At 43.5% G+C, this 15,581-nt stretch overlaps 1 long non-coding RNA gene across 1 annotated transcript; it reads right to left on the bottom strand.

Annotated features, from left to right (window-relative positions):
• Positions 1 to 739: 739 nt before the first annotated feature.
• Positions 740 to 15,031, bottom strand: LOC147797136 (uncharacterized). Its single transcript, XR_015427407.1, has 2 exons — positions 6,994 to 15,031; positions 740 to 1,713 (listed from the first exon to the last, which is right to left on the bottom strand). It is a non-coding gene; the product is annotated as an uncharacterized LOC147797136 (long non-coding RNA).
• Positions 15,032 to 15,581: the final 550 nt, after the last annotated feature.

Below are 15,581 nucleotides of genomic sequence, written 5' to 3'. Positions count from 1 at the left end.
CCCGCCGGACCTAACAACACCGGACTTCGGGGGAGGGGGAGGGCGAAATCCAATTTTATTGGCCCTCAAATTGGAGTCATCACCCCCCAATGACTGCAAGGAGTTATTAACTTTGACGCGAAACAGGGCTGCTATCTCAACAAGTGGCGTTCGTTCGTCAAGCACAGGAGCAGTCGTGATGATCGCGTCAGTTTAAAAACAAAATCACAAAAAACACTATTAACAAAAGTCTCGAAACAGTGTTATTGATCATTGTTAAATGGGACATTCAATATAAACAACAGGTGTAAATACTCGATTGAACACAACAGTTTAACATTTATTGCGTCATGTACCCAAATACACATTTATAAAAAACAGTTTGACCCACACGTGCCCTCACAGACGAGTGTTTTAATATACAGCACATACTCACTATTTTTTTCGAGCTTTGTAAGTCCTTTAAGTAAGAAAAAACCAAAGACTGCAGTAATAGTTGGAACAAACACTTTCAGTCCCACACCAGAGACCATTTTGATCCACGTTTAGGAAACACTTTAGAGTAAAAACAGAAATTTGTATTTTTTTTTCACTGGAGAAACGACTTGCCCTTCTTATTACAGAGAAACAATTATCACACGATCCATCGAGTGGTTACATGTCGTCACACGAAGAGAATTATGGGCTTGATGATAAAATAATGTTAAAAACTTCCTGTAGTAAAAAAAAGGGTGTGTTCAATGTTTTTGTAGATCATCACGTCAATCGCCTTTGTCGTCTTTCTTGACATTATCTCGTCGACATGGAAATATTGAGAACCCACAACACAAATAATTTGTGTTATCCAAATTTAAGAAAAAAAAATATACTTCTAGTAGGTGATCCACTGATAATATTCAGATAACTCAATATTATGCAGACTCCATAAAGACTAATGAAAGCCATGTTTGATTCAATATTTCGTTCTTTATTCAGAACATCTTCAGGAATAAGATAAACCATGCAGTTGTAACCTTATAACATGAGTCAGAGGGGGAGTAATTGGCCAATCAGAGAGTCTAAACAGTAAACAAAGAATTGAATGGCTCACAGACAGCATCATCTTATAAACCAGTGGTAACAAGGTGTTAGGAGGCCAGCAAATATACTTCTGTTGTTATCCATAAACCAATTCAAAATGAAGAATTAATCCATGTTCGGTAAGCCTATGGGATGCAAAGCGATTGACTGTATCTTATTTTTTAATTCGTTACGAAAGGGCACCCAAAACAGGCCAAACGGGACTTTAACATCCAACATTCCACACTCGCTGATTCTCTTTTTATTAAAGGCGAATGATGGTGAACTTTAGCTGCATGGGAAAAAATCACCAGTCAGCAAACCTTGAGCCGCGAGTCCCTTTAATGGAAGTTACATAATTGACGAATACGAGCCGGACTCTGAGGTGTGAACGACCATGTCTTCTGCTGATCTGTTTGTCAATGCGGTGACGCATAAGGGGGGGGGCTTGTCAAATAATGACACATCATCGCACGGCGCACGCCCGTCACGAGAACCCGGGGATAATGACTGTGAAGCGCACCCTGGATGGATGACGAATTGATATAGGTCCGGCACGGTTGGGCCGAGTCGAGATGCATGCTGCAGAATGCAGTATAGTAACCGGTGGCGGTTAGGTAAACATGCCTCACACTCAGCCTTCCTCAACACGATTCTGCAATTGGTATCCCTGACCTTCAAAAAAAAAATCAAGAGACAAAACGAAATGTCGGACGTAGAAAGCCTTGCTATAGCCTCAGGGCAAGTAACGTAACACTGTTTGAAAACAGTCAAATCAGATTGCATTTTATTGCAGAATACAAACGCAAAGCTGTTTTCAATAGACGGTAATAATTTTTTTCCCCAGTTTCCCGTATTTGATCGAAATGTCACCCCCCCAATGCCGAGGAGCAAGGTCACTTTCCTCGGCCTCGGGGAGGTCACCACGTTTCAATGAAATTTGTACCCACTCAGCCAACTGAGAAGTGACGCGCATGGGTAAAATTATGACCAATTACCACCGCTGTAATTGAACCGCGAACAATGGCTGTTGAAATATTTTTTGTGCAGAAAAAAATCGGTATCATTATTACAGAAAATTGCCATGAAGCGGTATAAAGATTTCTCATTGGGTCGCGTGAAAGACAGGCCCTATCAATATAATCTTGTTGGAATTATTACCATCCTGGGGAGCTTTAAAAAAGAATACCTTCCCCTCATGCCAAACGCCTCATTTTTAGGTCGGTCTTAATTTCTCAGGCACTCACCCGGAACACACTGACAAATCATCAACAACTCAGGGGGTCCATTCCGAATCCGAGGCATTGTCGTGGCAACTGGCGGCTTTCCATTGTCCTTTCCTCTTTTCTTTATTTTCTTTCCTATTTCCACTCCCCCCCCCTCCCCATGGCGGGTTTGAACCTCCCCTCCCCCTGACACGCCCATGACTTCAAGCCAACCTTACAAACGCACTCAGCTAAGTTTTTAACAAGACACCAACACCCCCTCTTTAGATAAATCGATCACCGCAACAAACGGTTCTCCAATACATGTGAAAAAGGTTTGGGACTTTCAAAGATGCTGGGCCAAACTTACCCGCATTCTCCCATCACCATCTATCGTAGCCAGCCGCCGTGAAATTTGACCAATCTCGTAAAACCAACCACTCTATTATCCTTTGATATTATGCCCTTACCACTTCCAACATGATGGTTTAAATACTCGTTTTAATGGCGAGTACGCGGGCAAGGACACCTTGGTTACATGTACCAGTAAACTTGTCCAACCAATTATATTCAGCTTGGCAAAGCTATGCACCAGTGCGCATGGCTCTTTATTGGAGGCAAATATTATCCACGATATAATTTTTTTTATCAAGTAAAAAATTTAAACATTTTGACGAGTTATCAAGGACACAAATAATATTTTCCATTCTGACGACCGTGCCATTAAGTCGCATGCGTTATCCAAAATGGGTTTAGAAAATGAAGGAGGCAAGTTTGTGGTTCAACAAACCGCCTTCTTCCTTATTGGCTCCCGTCTGTTTTATGCATCGCTGACTGACAATTTCTACGTCAGGCTCACAATCATCTGTGTGGGTGCTATTCTGGCTCCCTGTTTGTCTGACTGTCTGTCTTCGTCCGTTCTTCATGTGTGATCGTGAAGGTTAGACGCTGTTTGTAGCATTCTTCACCAGTATAGTTGATTTGATTAAACCCTGTTTGTCAAGGTGTGACAAATGAGACATTTTATTGTACGGTACGACCAGTCATTCTCAAAGTTTGCCACGCAGGGGTACCGTATAACTCCGGTATCCGCCGGGAGTTTTAGCGGTCACGGCCAAGGTGTTGTACGGTCTGTTTCCCCGCCATCCATCACGGCCACTTTCACGCTGCGTTTCGGGTCATTTCATCTTCTCCTCTGAAACCACCCCCTTCCCCTCAACAAACTAATTGGACAGACGGGCAACTGTTTGTTTCGGCGCAACCACATCGATTTCCAGATCTTCGGTGGGGGGGGGGAGACTTCTCTTGAGGCCTAAAGTCGTTCATGGAGGGGGGGGATGAAGGGGGCGATCGAAAGAGAGTGACAGCCCCTTTGTTTACAATTGCAGCAGAAACAACAACAGCGATGGCACACCACACCAGTCGAGTTTAGGAGGGGGGGAGGGGAGTCGAGATTTTGGCAACTCCTCGTTCAATTTAGCGAGGGGGAAATTTCCCGCCTTCCAAATTTTGGCTCATTAGGCGGACAAGTAGGCGAGTGACGAACTTCGCGCCGAGGGTGGCATGTGTAATCGAATTCACTCCAATCTGTTTTCAGGATAAGCAAGGTCCGCGTCAGTCAGAGCAGTTCGTGAAAATCAAGTTCTTGGTTTTGTGGGTGAGGAAGAAAATATCGAACTACTGATCAGCACAGCGAGAGCAGGAATAGACAATAGAACTATGAAACAAAAAGGTAAAATGGTAACCTCGACAGGATTGTTTTTTTTAATATTTACGAATGAGGACTTGTATCAGTCAAAATCCAAGAGAAATTTCACGGCTATCCTTACGGTTACAGAAAAGCCCGTACATTTAGTTCACATAATATACAAAGTTTGTGTTTAATAAACTTTCTTTCAATCGTTTGTATCATCTGGACAACAATTCAACGACTCACGGAGTCGATTCCGCCCCACCCCAACCCTCCCTTGAAAGGAAAGACGTCTTTACGGTTGGAGCTCATAAAAGAATAGCCAATATAATAATTTAAATTAATCATTTCAATTGGCATGAGATGGACATGAATAACACCACAATGTGTTATAGTCCACAGCACACGGCAATGTCACTTTGCCACCAGAACGACAAGATCACATGCTGTTAAGCATCCAGGCGTGGGGGGGTTAGGAAATCGAACCCCACCTGCTTTTAAAAAAAATAAAGAAACGGGAAGATTTATTTTAAAAAAATAACTAAAACGAATGCACCAATACCATTGTAAACAATGTATGTTATGTAATGTTTCATCATCGTTCGGGTTGTCCGCCAAAAAATAATGAGACAATACCAAAAAAAATCTCCGGGTTGGAACCCCCCCGGAAAACTTTCTGGATCCGCCGCTGGCATGTCACAGTTTCAACCCCAAAAATTCTACTCCCAAAGCCCTGTGTGAGAGTCATCGGTCATTTCCTTCTTCGTATACTGCACAGTAATACGCTAGACTCTTTTTGTATTATATACAGAAAGCGGATCGCCCTTGCACTGCAACCCTTCACCGCACAGTTCAATTTTAATCATTCAATCAAAAGAAACAGCACAACTGAAGAGCAATATCGTTATCCTCTGATTGAATGTCGTTATGGAATGCTTCTACTTTCTGATCCTTGTTTTCACGACGACCCCCAGTCACTTGGAAATGTACAGGCTGCACAAAGAGAAAAACCGAATCCCAAATAGCTGTATCTGTCACGTCCCCAAGAATTTAAATCCGTCATAAAATGGCCCCGTTTAGACCATACTGCGGCAAGATTTGGTGACCCGCGATTTACCCACTTATTACTCAAGATCAACTGTTGGACTCGGACCACAGCTCAGATGTAGAAAGCTCACAGCTACAGGAGAAAAAAAAAAGAAAACCTCGAGATTTTGACGGTCGTTGTCGTAATTAGAAAAGGGCAGAATTACAAACGTCTTCCCGAAATCCGTTGCCGGCTTCTTGACAGCAAACCTGTCCTATGCTGTTTGGATAGCGTGACAAGGCAAAGGTTGACGTCCATCTGGCTTGCTCGAGGTTGACTTGAAGTGAAAATTAAAAAACCGATTTCCCCCCCCCGAGCATCACCGAGCATACACCCGTGCATTGAGATTGCAAGAGTGAGTGAGAAATACCAGGGAGATAGTTTTCAGTCTAAGAGGGAGAGGAATAAGAGGGCGTCTAAGTTAATTGTCCAGGTTTAATGTTCACATTAATGTATCATTTTTGAACATGCAGGAAGGAAACAGTCGTCGAACATTCCTACATGTATATGCAGTCAAAGAGTGCAACTCCAGACATGCCACCTGACACAGTTCAAATTGAAAGCGACGCTTGTGCATATTTTATTCTATTTTTTTCCCGCATCATTCTCTGCGGGGTGAAAGACAGAAAAACGTTGGGGAGAATACACAGCACCTGTTTTTATTTCTGGTCGCGTGTGATCGAAAAGGAGAAACGGAGGGAAAAGTTCAAGGTTTGTCATTTGGCGGGGTGGGGGGGCTCTGGTTAGTAAAATTAGCAAGCGGGAAAGTTTTCATTTGAACCTGGGCCCGCTTATTGATGGGACGGGTGATGGCGGGTGACAATAACTGACATGCAAATCGACAGAGACACCGCTTCGTCCATGATGTTATGGACACTTTATAGTCGCTGCTGCCCCGGGGGTGGAACGAATGCGCTCCATACAACAGACGGGCTCTGTGCCTTGTTTGTGAAAGCTAACCGAAACTCGCAAGAAGAAGAAAAAAACCAATAGATTTTTTTCACCTCATTGAAACCAAATTGGTTTCAATTCCCAATACAAAAAGGCTAAGAAAAGGTTCGAATCCGTGTGATTGATGAGTATTTGCCTGGTGATAATAACCTCTATATTTGTTATGTTTAGATACAAGAGAGAGAAAAAAGGGACGGTACTCAGAATGATATAGCTTGGCTTGATGACGCTTTATGCTTAGCGACTGTCAATTTAACCAAAGTTTCAAAAATAGTGAATTAACCCCCCCCCCAAAAAAAAGCTGGACAATGAAATGCCTAAACGGACTCGGCCATCAATCACGTGATGATGTTTTGTGTTCGTGAGTGTAAGAGCCGATTTCTTTATTTGTTCAAAAATAAAACACGTCTACAGCAGTAACTCAGACATCCGAAGAATGAAAACCAATGCAACACACTTACTACATCGACTTCTTTGATAGTTGAGCTTTCCTTTTATTTCACTGTTTGCGGTGGACGACAGAAAGTCGCAACAGCCACAAGCAGCACCTTTATAGGTCACGTATATGCGCCTCACTGCACGATTCGACTGCACGAGGTTCCATTGTTCAGATGCCTTGCTGCGTATGACAGAGAGGGCTGCGAGTGTAGACCACATGAGATCTAAGGATTAAAAGACCCTTTAAAAAAATCCGCTTAATATGACTGCTCAAGAACAAAACGACAAAAAACACACCCAAAGTTCTGGCGAGCTGTAAGCCTTTGACTAGCAAGCCACGAACGGGACCGGAGCTTGTAGTTTCACTTTCTGCGCATATTCCGTTCGATTGTGCGCTGTGCAGAGTTGAATGCGGAAGGGAACCGGCCAAACATGTCGCTCGGGACATTTAATGTAGTGAAGAAGGACAAAAGGTGCTCCGACTTAAACAGCGACCAGCAACGCTAAGCCATACCAAAACCAAGCCAAAACAGCAACGGACAAAGGGTTATGGGTCAACGACAGTTCAATTAATGTTACCTTACCTACGTTTCTTGGACGTTTTCATTTCCTCCTAGATAAACATCTACAGAGCAGATGATGTCCCGACACAAAAATCGCAGTCTCATTTTTCGAGTCCTGTTGATGACCTCCCGTCTCCTCCTACACGACAAAATGGGGTCCTCAACGTAGGTGTGGTCTGCATCTTCCAAACCATGTGCATGAATGCCAAGGCAAAACCAACGAGTAACAGCGTACAGTTACACACCGCCAACAAGAAAGCCTGTCTCGTGTCTCGAGCCTGTAAACACGGCACTAAAAAAAATCATCATTGGACAAAAAAAAAACAGCTCCAAAAACGAAAACCCTCCGGAGAAAATTAACTCCGAATTTGAATGTCATCAACTTGGCTGCGCCCACACCTGGACAAGATAGGAAAACCACTGCCACGGCATTTTTTGTCACCATCAACTTCTCTTCAAAATACCATTCTGTTTGCGTCGGCATTATCTACGAAGGAATGCTGGTGGCAGTTAAAACAAAATTCAACGGTAATTATATGGCGCCGCTACACGGAAGATAAAAATAGACCAGAAAATCACGCCATACATGTTTTTCAGCATTTTGGACGATTGTTTGGTGGGTAACAGAGACAACAGATCGGAAGAATAACGATCAACAGACTCGGGTTTGAGAAACAATGACAACGGGAGGTGTCACTTTAATAAGTCAACCCTGTAAAAAAATTAAGGTTTTGTGGACACAAAAGATGGCAGGCCTTTTGTTAAAAGCCCTGTTTTTCGCAACATATAAACAGCAACTGGTCCATGAGTGCCATGTGTGTTTTCAACCAGCCTATGCACGAATGAGTAAACAAGCGAATGCCTAAAATGATCGTCACATGGCAAAGTTTTTTTTATATATATTCCATGTCCAAAAGGCGCCTGCATCACGAAACATGCGCGTGGGTGTGTGTGAAAAACGTATTATGTAAATAAGCACTATGACTGACAGACTAAGACTTCAAGTAGCAATCACAAACTATAAAATGTGGGGAAAAAGTTGAATAGTGCATAAAGAAAATTAATCAAACACGAACATTTCACACCAAGTCAAACACCGTATACAGAAAGATGTGTTTAATATGTTTTTAAATCTGGGACACATGATTACTCCATCAATTTCCTTTACGAAACGAGATACTATCCCATAGTGCCAAGCTAAAAGAGGCATTCAAGATGGCGGCTGCCGTTGTCCGAGACTTCCTGTGCACTGTCAGCGGTGCGCGCCAATCAGTGGCCCGTCTTCTGTTTCACGAAGGGCGGTATACCTCCGCACCTGGCCAGGCCTGTGAGTCTGTGCAACCAGATAGATTTCTGGATATGGGATCCTCGTCGAGCCGGGAAACTCGACTCTTCCGAGCGGGCAGATTCCGGGGCCCGCTCACTCTCTCTCTCTCTGTCTCTCTCTCTCTCTGTCATCATTTTGTGTCTGTTCCTTTTGTGCTCCTCATCTGGCCTCCTTGCCGTCTTCTTTGCCAGGGTGTCATAAAGGCCTGCCCAAATTGAGACGCCTTAATACTGGCTGGAAAGGGCGACCTGTTATCGATCGACCCACGAGCGGGCACCCGCTGGAATGGGCTGCGGATGCTCGCGTTCTGGCCTGTTTCACTGGACGTGGACGTCAGCTTTGCTGAATTTGCTCCTCTTTTTTTTTTCCTTTTACAAAAATTGTTTGTCTTGGCAACAACAATTAAACACACGATTGCCTACCCAATGTTATTCTCCAAGGGCGATTCTCTAGCTTCAAACCTGTTTTTGAAAAGTAGCACGCGGTGAAAAAATATTGACCTTTTTGAGTTCAACGCAGTTTGACATTTCACATAGTAAAATGCCAAAATTTCCATATGACCCCTTCCCCTCATGTGCAAAAGAAATCATGTGAAATAAAAAATGACAGGTCTGCTTAGTTCTTTATGTCTCAATCTACACTCATTGTGCGACCAAAATAAACCTTGCTTTCCCATAACACACAAAATGTTGCAGCGTCAAGGACGTGCGCAGTGGGTGACAACATTTAGTATTGTTCGCGTGAAATTACCTTTCGGCGTGGGCAAATTTTTCGCGCCTAAAAGTCAAGTACAAAAAGCTGTGTACTCTCGGTTTCCCACCTCCAAAAAAAAATCCATGCACGAAACTGTGGCCACTGGTATTGCCTTTGACAGGCGAAAACGACAAAGCAAATAGCTTGAGGCCAGATATTTTTTTCCAGACTGTAGTCAGCGATGCGCTAGGCCCTCCATTGTCCTATTTAATTTCATCCTCCCTTTAACTATTTGTTGTCCATTGCACAGCACTAATAGTTAACTGTACGCGGATACAATGGGCTCAGACAGATGTTTTGGCGAGTTTACGTTTCAATTTCAAATTATCAGGCCGTGGAAACCAAATCAGACAAGGAACGCGCGGGTGCTTTGATGCGTCACGTTTTTATTATTATTTTTTTCCAAAACAGTGTTTCCAGTAACCAGCCAAACCCGATACATGCATTGAGGAGATTCAATAGTTATGAATAAAGTTATGTTAGCCGGAGTGTATTTGTTTCCACACGGGCAAAACAGGGTGTTATTTTAAATAGCTCCCCCCACTTAAAAAATGACCATTTACAGGCAAATACATGGATATTCAAAACCGCTCTTTAGGACTTGAGAAAGACCTGCATGGAAACTAAGATGTTTCAATCTGGGTTTTACGGTAGGGTCTCTGTCTGAAATGAGACGATACGTGACTGATTTCACAAGTTTTCTGGGAAACTTGCCAGGGGTCATTATTGGTAACGCTGCGGTGAAATTTACTCCTGACCAGATTCTTCAGAAAGAGATAACGGAAAAAAGACCGCTTTGAAGCAGGAAAGAAAGGAAGGAGTGAAGTTTGGAGGAAATCAACGCCAAGAAGTATAAGGAATGTGTTTACTGTAAGTAGCCTACATGTATACCATTTGAGGGGCAAGATACTTAATTAAACAGTGATTCTGGGCAAGTTTGTCCTTATCGTGTCTGGGAACTACGTGCCTTGATAACTGCTTTCACAAGTTTTCGTTGACTGGTCACCGTCCCCAATCGCTCATATTCAACGCGTGTGACTGGCTCTTTTGTTTGAAGTTTGATTATCAAAGCCGTACTCGTGATACCAATGGTGCTGCTTCCCTCGTGCGCCACACCAAGAGCGACAACTTCACTGATACCGTTTCAAAGGTTAGCCCCATTAATCGCAGTACTGCAATTGTTTTCTCGCTACGTGTTTCTGGTCACGTCTGTTGGCAGTTAAAACCACCCATAATCTTGCTCAATTATCGGGATGAACGAGCAATGGATACCGAACATAAATTTGCTCACCAATGAAGGAGGAAAAAGCCGAATGGTATTTTGGTTGGCTACTGTGTCTGCTTTTTGGGAGCATCTAGGCCAGCGTGTATGCTGATTATACTCGTTTGCATAAACCTGGTAGAATTCATGAAACACAATCAAGCAAGCATGAGGAGGATTTTACATGGGGCCGCCCAATCACTTTCTATATAATTTGGACAATGTGTTCTAATTACAATCAACCAAATAAAAATACACACGTCGGAATTTCATCTCTGTGTTCCTGTGATATTGTTGGAAAATCACATGGAGATCGGTAAAAAAAACGAACTTAACGACCTCTTGCATTCGGCATTTAGGTCTCTCTGTAAGGCACGTCTGGGTTCATTTTGATATGTTCATGTACTTCGGTCAGAATGAAAACGTATAACGTTCACTTCCCTACGGTAGATGGGTTCTAGATTTAGTCGGGTCGGGCCCGCCCGATGCCATTCTCGTCAGTAGAGTTTGGATAATAAGACTTTAGAACACTTCATAAAAGCGCACTGCCCCTCTTTCTTTCCTTAAAAATTTCAAACATCAAAACTCATTTTGCTTTTCTTCATTTTAATCTTAGCTTTTACCTGAAGACTACTATAAAATAATCTGGTAATTTTTACCTGCTCACGAGTACGTATAGTTGAATTAGTCCTCATGAATTTCAGATTTTCAGAAGTGAGAGGTCGATTTTTTAGTACACATTTCTCCGTCAGGTCAGGCAATTTTTCAGTCCCTAGGAATTAAGATGCTATCCATGGTGCATGCCGTTTTAGGACTGTGTGTAGTGCCGGGCAAACGTATCAACGGAACCCGCCTAAAATTCCCTTTTCTCAATGCATGCCTAACTAGTATAGTACCTGCACGCCTTAAGGGCGCGTTTTCCAACTTCTTCCATGCCTAACCAACTTGTCGTTTACTAGACTTAGTTACATGCACAGAATGCAATGTTCCAGTAACGGCGTTGACGCATTCAGAGTCCGTTCGAAAATTCTGAAAAGGAGCTCTTGAAAAGAGAGCTTTGACGGCAGTTTAGTCCTGATATTGTAAACTTAGTGAGATATTTATTTTTACGGCAGATGCTGTGCTATTCTTCTCTTCCAAGTACGAGAAAAATACCATCAAGGAGGCTATTGTTTTAACAACATGGCACCCTCTCGTATTATAATAGAGGGCGCTCTTCAACAGGTGTCGTTTACGTTTCGGTGCAGTTAAATGCAGATCAACCTTGCATGAACAAATTACGCTCAATTTAGTACCAAGTAAGCGATCTCAGAAATGCGCAGGACAAAGAATCCTCTCTCTTTCTCTGTCTCTCTTTCACTAGACCGACGTGACAATTGGTGAGGAGCCATTGTCATAACTTGTAGCCTTAACTAATTAAGCGACGAGTCGGGGAACGATCAGACAAAACGCTCAACGAAGCCGACCTTTGATGTTTCCTTCCACGGCACGAAGCAAAGATTACGCGGCGCAATTACGGGGCGGGAAGTGGACGGACACAATGTTGCAGTTTCGATCCCTGGCACGCCGAATGTGAATAACCATTGTTTTTACTCGAGTGCACATCGGCACGGGTCCTGATTGTAACCGCATCGACACCCCCCTGTGTGTGTTTTATAGAGCCGGCATTTTTCTTTTATTCAACATTATCTTGCATCGCTGGGCAAAACGCGTGTCTTCATATTCAAGGATATAAAGATCTCTTAACAGGCACGACAGAGTGGTGCCAAATATTGTTAACTGCTGTCGATGTCACGTCAGAAACATTATGACCTGATGGGGAATATATCGACGCTCGATTTTCAAGGTCGTTCGATAAATTATTTGGGACATACGTCAGAGTCGATTCCTCTCCCCTCCGTAGTGTCGTCAAACTGTGGGTCTGACGGAAAATGCCTTACTTCAAGACTTCAATGCGCGGTCATTGATGAAACTTTTGGTATTGCTATTATACAACAGTATGTTCCGAACCAACAGTTCTCCAAAAGTCAGGTTCATCCCAGTTAGTGGCATTTTTTTAAAAAGGGTTTGTCTAGTCTGTTGAGCTTATACAGTTGTTGGTTTTGTTTTTCTGTTTTTTTGTCTTAATAAGGCATTTCTGTAGCAAACTTTGTCTTCCGAAAATGCCTCCGTGTTGCCCCTTTTCTTCTCATTTGCATCTTACTAATTCTTACGCTTATATTTGTCAAATCTTTCCTTTACTGATCTGTACAATTCAGCAAATATACTTGGCAAAATGGAAACAACTGTTAAACGCAAAATCAAATCTACAAGGACACACTGTGAAATGTGCCACAATTCCTGTTATGATCATGCGCAGTTTATTTTCTCTCGGTATATTACATCTAATGAATTGAATTCCCCCGCAGAAAAGCAAAACCGAAATGAAACAAGTGACATTGTTATGAGAGAAAAGGCCATTGTGACTCAGACAGCAAATGGAGGAAGGATTCCTGTGATAAAAAGACATATGTCTCGTGTCTCGTGACGTCAGATGATGGAGAGCAGCCATATAATTATGAATAAACAACATGTAGATGTCACCCCTCAGTAGAGGAAATGTATTCCTTTGGAGCCAATTCAACGTTGATGACGTTGCAAAACTGGCACAGAATTACCCAGACCAAGTTGGTACCCACAACCTTGCTTATCTGAAAACGAGGATTGTGCTCCGACGAGATACCAATAGGACCTCATACACAAGGAAGCTATTTTTTATCATGTTCCTTGAATCGATCTCATTCAATGTAAGCTGTAGAATGGGGTGGTGCCAGACTATTTTGGGTTCCATGCCTCACCTTCATTTGATAAAACTGTGCCAGAAATTTACTGCACGCTGACATACTAACAGGCACAAGTGCACACGAAGACTTGGTCTCTAAAACGAATACCGTAACAGAATTGGCGAGATAGGTGCGGCGTAAAACTGTATATAACTTAGGCATAAGTATATTGGTACTTCTACGGAGGCCTCTAAATTCAAATGCTTAAATGGGTTGAATCTTCACCAATCGTGTAACGGTATAGTCTCCGTGCTGTATAGTGTATGTAGCTTTCTTGAAATCACACCGCTTTGTGCACACGTTGGTCAGTCTGCTCGGCAAAGGTGATTTTTTTCTCTATCTCTGAGGACTTAAGTAGTCAAGTGCAGACAGAAAATGACCTCGAAAACTTGTGCTCAGACAAAATGCTAAAGACTGCGTGCCTGTGCATTTGCCCACAGGTTTACACTAAAGTCCTGTTGAGTGGTTGAATGAAACCGTATAGTCAATTCAAGTGTAGGTGAACTGGTTTGATCACCCTCCAGTTCACACGTCCATAGAAATGAGATTATCGCGCCTAAACTGACCTTGGCGAAGCAGCAATGAGTTTCATTTTCGCCCGGCAAATTGACCGATTTGCCCAGGCGGCTGGGGCATGCCGGCGTAAGGACAACACAAGTTGTCCCCGGAGGAAAGTGCATCCGTCTCTCTCGGTGTGTCCCGCATGACGAGGGAAGAGAAAACTCCTTTTTTTTTCCAGGTTCGTACCCTCGGTTCCCTCTCTCTTTCTTCTCTCATCCCATCCACCCTCTTCTTCATTCAATTTCTCCGTCACTGGACCGCAGCCGAGACACCACTAGAGCGTGTAAAATGCCGGGTTTATTCCGGGCTCCCCTTATCCACTCAAGACAGGTGAATTTTCTAGATTGCGGACCACCTGTCCCCCGACCAAAAAAAAAATCCCCAATAAAATAAACATCTTGCGAAAAAACACCCAAGTCGGAAAATTTGCCCGTATAATGCGAGCGTCTGTCGGCTGTAATTACGGCCAGTATACACACAGGGCCGGTTGACTCCGGGAGTTACTGCTCAGGTACTTTTACGCTTGACTGGCTCCAAGGTGCAGGTGACATTGAAAAATAGACCGTGGGGGTGGCAATGTGATCGTCCCCTGTCGCACTATGTATAGGCTGTGCTGGGTAAAAGGGCTACAGAGCGGATTGCGCGTGCCAAAAGAAACAGACCCAATCGAGAGAGGTCAACACGCAAGGGGAGGAGAAAAAGAAGAAGAAGAAAAAAAAACTAGACCAGGCAGTTCAGGTTTACCGAAAGGGCTGTCTATTCCGACTGGCCAAATCTGTTACATTTTAAAGCTTAGGCTACACTTGCTACCAACAGCTACCCACGTGCCCCGAAAACGAAAGGTCGGTTCGGCATGATTGTGCCCAATTATGAGACATTAATTAATTAATAAGATTATGTAAATAAAAGCCATTACCTGCTCTAAACAATATAGTCATATGAGCCGATTGACATCATCCACTGATGTCTAATTTTATCAGTTTTGTATAAGGAATACACAAAACATCCAAAGGGCAACCGTGTATAATGACCTCTCTGATGAAAATTGGTGAGAAATATTCAGATTGGTAAGGGAATATGTGTTTCATACCACAGGGCGTGCATTTTTATTTATAAATATAGTTTACATATAATGACCCGCCGCCATTCACAGAGACAAGCAGCCTGACTGTACATGTACAAGCACTATGGCCTGGCCCAATTCTTACGGACATGCTCTAGTTTCTCGGCTGTGTGTGTGTATGTCCGGGTCGTGTACATGTACATGTACAGTACATGCAGTGCAGGTCTGCGGAGCGGCCGCTGCCGCCACACGCGTTGCTGCACGCCTGATCTGTGCGTTAGGGGTTGTGACGGCCGTACAGTACGTGCGCTATACATGCACGACCCCAACTGACCAATATTCCGATTTTGTAAACGCTGGGCTGAGCCAGGAGTTTCATAAGGGGGTTGAGTCGTCCGAGTTACATGTCATTACCGGAGACGGTCAAATGTGATATTTTCTCCCGGGCTCCCTTACACCATGCATGCAGTTTGTCCTACCGGGCCCCAGGGCTACGTGCACGCGGCTTTCAAGACTCCACGTACCGCATTGCCCCCTCCCCCCCTCCACGCTCCGAGCACTGAACGATTGAGGTAATAAAAAAAAAGGGGGAACCTCTAAAAGGATACACTGGCTTGCTAGCGTGTGTGCACTGACAAAATACGACCGCAGCGGGGATCAGTTTAATCTGTGTTGCGTTTATTTTGCGCGCTAATTCAATATTGCGCTAAAATGGCTCAATGCAGGGCAATGGGAAAACCTGTACGTGTGCGCATAATGCTCACATACACGTACATGTACATGTCCATGTCCACACTCAGACTGCTTGTCCCCCGTGCGTTC

The sequence above is a fragment of the Acanthaster planci genome, linkage group LG12 (assembly GCF_054643075.1).
Source record: "Acanthaster planci isolate LZ-2023a linkage group LG12, COTS_SCS, whole genome shotgun sequence".
Classification (NCBI taxonomy): domain Eukaryota; kingdom Metazoa; phylum Echinodermata; class Asteroidea; order Valvatida; family Acanthasteridae; genus Acanthaster; species Acanthaster planci.
This window is presented reverse-complemented; position numbering and strand designations above follow the sequence as displayed.